This window comes from Arachis hypogaea, chromosome 17 (genome assembly GCF_003086295.3).
Source record: "Arachis hypogaea cultivar Tifrunner chromosome 17, arahy.Tifrunner.gnm2.J5K5, whole genome shotgun sequence".
Lineage (NCBI taxonomy): Eukaryota > Viridiplantae > Streptophyta > Magnoliopsida > Fabales > Fabaceae > Arachis > Arachis hypogaea.
Genome location: NC_092052.1, coordinates 105,791,634 through 105,798,328, shown reverse-complemented (window position 1 = coordinate 105,798,328; position 6,695 = coordinate 105,791,634).

The window sequence follows — 6,695 nt, the reverse complement described above, 5'->3', positions numbered from 1 at the left end:
CATTGGGCGCAGCAGCACAAACAACGCCTTCTCCTTCTTCCTCGGTCTTCCTCCCTCCACACGTCTGTCTCTCCTATGCGTCCTCAGCGTCGTCCATGATGGGAGATGCGACGGCGGTGAAAGATGGCAACGACCCGCTCGCGATGAAGACGACTACGGTGGCGGCTTCCCTCGGCAATAGCAGAACGCGAACTGACAGCGACGATGGAGGCACAACAGCGCTCCTTCCTCGCGCAGCTCTTCCTCTCGCTCAATGTCTCCCCCTTCCTGACGGTGACACGACGGCACGGAGGCAGTGATGCCCACTGGCGCCGTCCTCCCTCTTCCCCCTCTCCTTCTCTTGCTCTCTGATTCCAGCTTTCCCATTTCTTTCCCTTTCTTTCCCTCTCCGTTCTTTCCTTTCTTTTGCTCTGTGTGTGTATTTTTGTGTTATTAGTGTGCATTTGGGGACAAAGTGTAACACCTTAAGCTGAATCCTATCCTTGAGGGCCTAGATAGGGTGTCACTCTCTTTGGGAAGCAAATTAACTCAATTATTATGCAAGAAAAAGGGGGAATACACATGAAGTTTCGAGGGAAATCAATAAACGATCTAAAAGATGGAATTGAACACACACAAGCAAGTTTGAGCAAATAAAATAACAACCAGATTCCCATGAGTACGGTTTTATAATAAAAAGAAAATGCCTAAAAATAACTGTGAAAAACCCAACGCGTCCTAACTAATTTTGTTGAAGGAACCCTCATCCTTATATCATATCCTATCGTTTGTCGTGACCCTTCGGTCTTCCATGAATCGGTGTACCAGTAATCCTCTTCCAACACTTTTTTGCGGGATGAAGATCCGGTTCTGCTGTGTGGGGGTGAACTAAGATCTGACGGGGTGCTGAAGTGGGAGAATAGGACACGTATTCCACTTTTGGATTTCCGCAAAAGGTCAATTTCTCCTCTCGGTCCTCCTCCTGGTTAGGGCTGCTGGACTCCTCTTCCTTTGTCTCAGAATCTGATTCGAGGTAGACCACCTCGAGTGACCATTTCTTAGGTGCTGAAGTATTCGTATCTAAAAAGGTTATGACAGGCAGTTGGGAGTCCTCTCCTGCAAAATCTCGACCTAAATAGATAGGTTGGAGTACGGTAGTAGTGGTTGTAACTACCCACGTGTGCTTTGAAGGATTATACTCAAAAGTCACCCTCGGGGGCGCTGCGTCGTCTCTACTCAATGTGCCATGCTCCTTTGGAGATAATATAGGAAAGAAAAGGGGTAAGAACTTAAAAGATCTCAGCAGGAGTGCTATGTAACACCTCCATATCTATCCCCAACCCATTTATGGGATATTAAAAATTATGTGGCATGGCATGTATTATGAACTTTCTTTGTAAAACGTAAAACATAATATGCATAAAAGAAAAGCATGTAACGTTGATATAGGCAACTCAAATAGAAAGGATGATAATGAAAAATCAACATAATCCTAACTTAAGAAAATAACCTTAAAAAGAATAATCACAATCAAACTTTCATTTATACTTTTCCTTTCTTAACTTGTAACTTTTATGGAAGGTATTGAACTCAAACTGGTATAAAAAGTGGGAGTCCCCTTCCCTTACCAAAGGTTCTTATCTCAAATGTTTTGGTGATCACCTTCCCTTACCGAAGGATCATATCAATATCTTGTCTTTGGGGGTCACCTTCCCTTATCGAAGGATCATCCTCTCAATTCAATTTACAAACAGGGTTGTTTAGGCATAGACAAGAAGAAAATCGTGCAAGAAGATAGACAAATATAATGATACAAGGGACATGTGAAATAATGATACCATAGTTATATGGCACAGGATAGGCATGTAGCTTCTAATTAAAGAGATATTAACAACATAATGACATAAATTACAAGATCATATTAATACACAAAAAATTGGGTATATTAAATAATCGAACAAAGCTTATAAAAGGGTATGTACTCTTGACCTAAAGGAATATTAATAACATAATGGCATAAATTAAAGGATCATATTAACACATATAATGAAAATAGGGCATATTAAATAATCGAACAAAGCTTATAAAAGGGTATGTACTCTTGACCTAAGGAATATTAATAACATAATGGAATAAATTAAAGGATCATATTAATGTACATAATGAAAATAGGACATATTAAATAATCGAACAAAGCTTATAAAAGGGTATGTACTCTTGACCTAGGGAATATTAATAACATAATGGCATAAATTAAAGGATCATATTAATGCACATAATAAAAACAGGGCATATTAAATAATTGAAAAAAGCTTATAAAAAGGCATATACTCTTGACTTTAATGACATAATGGCATAAATTAAAGGATCATATTTTTAATGCACATAATGAAAATAGGGCACATTAAATGATTGAACAAGATTTATAAAAAGACATGTACTCTTGACTTAAATGGCTTGTAAAGTAGTAGTAACAATTATAGATTCATTATGAAACTACACAAATATGCATGTACTCTTGATCAATAGGTTTTAAATGATGATGGATTTCTGTATGGGAGAAACTTTGATGACAAACATGATTTTTGTGTGTAAAGGAAAGGAAAAAGAGGAATAATGCCATAAGACACACAACTATGATAACATGATAAGGACAACATAAATGGTAAAAAAGATGAAAAATAGAGCATAATACATGTCAAATATAAAAGTAAAAAGCATAATTGCCTACTTTTTTTTCTAACGCCTCTTTGTTGACTATGAAATTGACTCTTGTGTTTGCACACACAGAATATTTTTGTAGGAAGAGAAGGTAGAGGATTAGTGTTGGAGAGAAGTGATCTTCTACCTATCGGTGTACCCATATTTATATACTTTTGGTGGTAGGTGTGGTTGGGATATTTTTAAATTCAAAAGAAGGGAGGTTGTTAGATTCCTATCCATAATTTAAAATTCTAGGCCTATCTCCTAACTGATTTTTAAATTTCAAAAATCAAATTTTCTAGAAAAGGTGAGGGGCAGTTGTTACATTACCACCCCCGTAAAAAAAAAGAATTTGTCCCCAAATTCCATGTCCTGAATTAGTCAATAAAGGTCATTAGTAAGATGCATGGTGATTTGGACATGGGTAAGCTAATCCTACTAGTAGTAGAGAGAGATGAGAAGCACCGGTATGGAATAGTTAGAGGGATCCTATTAATTGTGTACTTACCTTCGATTTGATCTTTTGACTCGTGGGCTTCCTTGCTGCTGAGGGCAAAGACTCGTCCTTAACACTGTGGTAGGTCAGCAGGGGGTAGGGAAACTGCCGGGCATTCCCTGACAAAATGCCCTGGTTAGAATTACCGGAAGCAGACATGTTGCCCCGCGAAGCACCTACCCTTGTGTTACTTCCCACACGAAGCACACTTCTTGAGCTCGGCGGCCTTCTGTAAGGCATTGGTGGAAGTTTCCAGGTGGTTCGTGCCTTGTTAAGTTTGCCCCTTTGTAGGTCCTCCAAGAAAGGCCTTCTTCCGTGCTAGTTGTTGAAACGATTCTTGGTCCAGCTGCCTTTTCTTAAAAGTTTCGCTTCTTTCTGATGATAGTTTCTTGGTGCACTCTTCGATCTCTTGGCACTTGCTAACAAGGGAGGAAAACTCCCAGATCTCCAGTGGAGCTATTGCGGTTAGGATCTCTGCGCTGAGCCCTCCTTGATACTTCATGCATTTCCATTTTTCATCCGGATTAGCCTTGTACATGGCGGAAAAGTTGCAAAGTCTCTCAAATTTCTCAATGTACTTCGCAATACTCATCTTATCTTATCTCAACTGCAGAAACTCCATCTCCTTAGACTCTCGAATAGAGAGGGAAAAGTACTTCTTGTAGAATGCTTCTTTAAAGGTGGCCCACCTGATATCTATCCCAGCATCCTCTGACAATCGTTTTGCTCCATTCCACCAGAATTCAGCATCAGCTTTGAGCATGGAGGTAGCATAGCTCACTTTTTCCATTTCTGTCAGCCATTCTTCTGCCATATCAGGGTCGAGGACTCTACAGAACTTAGGTGGACCAATTTTCTTGAAGTCAGCAAAGATTGTACAGGCTTGTCCTACATCTAATAGGCGAGTTTCGGAATCCCAATTTGCATTGGATAGTTGTTGGGCCATCAGAGTGGTGGCTTCGGTCTGCTCTTTCATTGCCCTTGCCATATCCTTCATGTATTTCACTAGATTTGAGGAGCTCGAACTTGATCCACGTGGACGTCCACGGCTTGCCATAATTGTCCTGTTTGTGGATAGCCATAGGGAAAAACCTTATTAGTCATACTCTCTATATTAGGGTCCTAGGATTGACTTTTCTCTGATACCAATAATGTAACACTCTAAGCTGAATCCTATCCTTGAGGGACTTTAGATAGGATGTCACTCTCTTTGGGAAGCAAATTAACTCAATCATTATGCAAGAAAGAAGGGGAATACACATGAAGTTTCGGAATAAATCAATAAACGATCTAAATAATGGAATTGAACACACACAAGAAAGTTTGAACAAATAAAATAACAACCAGATTTCTATGAGCACATTTTTCTAATAAAAAGAAAATGCCTAAAAATAACTGTGAAAAACACGACGTGTAATAACTAATTTCGTCGCAGGAACCCTCATCCTTATATCATATCCTATCTTTTGTTGTGACCCTTCGGTCTTCCATGAATCAGTGTACCAGCAATCCTCTTCCAATACTTTTTTCGCAGGGTGAAGATCCGATTCTGCTGTGTGGGATGAACTAAGATTTGATGGGGTGCTGAATTGGGAGAATAGGACACGTATTCCACCTTTGGATTTTTGAAAAAGGTCAATTTCTCCTCTCGGCCCTCCTCCATTGGGTCTTCCTTCTGGCTAGGACTCCTGGACACCTCTTCTTCTGTCTCAGAATCTTATTCGAGGTAGATCACCTTGAGTGACCATTTCTTGGGTGCTGAAGTATTCGTATCTAAGAAGGTTATGACAGGCAGTTAGGGATCCTCTCTTGCGAAATTCCGACCTAAGTAGATAGGTTGGAGCACGGTAGTAGTGGTCGTAACTACCCACACGTGCTTTGAGGGATTATACTCAGAAGTCACTCTCGGGGGTGCTGCGTCGTCTCTACTCGCTGTGCCATGCTCCTCTGGAGATAGTATGGGAAAGAAAGAGTGGTAAGAACTTAAAAGATCTTAGTAGGAGTGCTATGTAACACCTCCATACCTATCCCCAGTCCACTTATGGAATTTTAAAAATTATATGGCATGACATGTATTATGAACTTTTCTTGTAAAACGTAAAACATAATAAGCATAAAGGAAAAGCATGTAACATTGATATAGGAAGGCAACGGGGAAGGCAACGGCGCCATTTTGTATAGTTTCTAAACCAATACTAATCCTTTCATACAAAAATTTGTTTGTCACTAGTACAAACCCCTAAAATTATAAACCGAAGTATTAAACCTCCTTAGGAATTACAACAAAGTGTCTTGTTATTGGTTATGAGTTATATTTTGGGGTTTTGAGGTTTTAGACAAGGAACATAAATGGCAAAGAAAATAAACTAACAACTAACAAAGCTCTTGACAAGATATGAGAACTAGAAGTCCTATCCTAGCTATTCTCCTCAATTGTGACCACAAATTATCCATTGCTACCACTTAGTTAACCCCTAACCATGGAGGAAAGTCAAGCGGATGAATTAACTTGATACCACAAGTCCTAGCCAACTCCCAAGGGAAAGACTAGCTTTAGTGGTATCCAAATCAATTAGCAACTTCTAATTATCAATCAACAAAGGACTTAGATAACTCAAGCGTCACTGATTACTCCACCTAGGCCAAGAGGAACAAAATCTATACTAAAATCCAACTAAGCATTTTATCAAACACTTGGATGGCACCAAAGAAAATCATAGTAAATGGATAACAACAAAAAGATCTAACAACAATTATTGTAAGAAATCAATAGCAACAATCAAAAGAAACACAATTATTATGAATTACCTCAACTTGAATTGAAAGAAAATAAAATGAACAAAAGTAGATCTACAAACAAAGTAGAAGAAATTATAACAAACAATAGAAGAATGATGAATGTAACAACAAAGAATTAAGAAGGAGAAGTAGAAGAGGGCATGAATTAAAACCTAGATCTAAGAACTAAACCTAATCCAAATCCTAATCCTAGAGAGAAGGAAGAGCTTCTCTCTCTAAAACTAAAACTAAAACCTAGCCTAAAGTGTGTATGTGTCTTGTGATGCCTTCCCCTTCATTCCTTGGTCTTTTTAGCCTTTTCCCGCTAAAAACTCAGCTCCAAATGGGGCTAGAAACCCTCCAAAATCGCCAGGCACGTGTTCCTCTTTAAAAATCACGTGCGGCCTTCGGCGCGTACGCGCACAGTGCGCGTGCGCGTCCATGGAGAATTTCGCGATCTGCGCGTAAGTGCATAGTGTGCGTGCGCGCCCATGTGCTTTTCCAAAATTTTAGCTTTTCATGATTTCTTCACTTTGTATTCTTTCCTTTCACTCCTTTGATCCCTTCCTAGCCCTTTTCAACCTGAAATCACTAGCAAACACATCAAGGCATCTAGTGGAAATCAAAGGTGAATTAAGACTATCAAATTAAAGGTCTAAAAAGCATATTTTCACATCTAAGCACAAATACGGAGACAATCACAAAATCATGCTATTTCATTGAATAAATATGAGGAAAG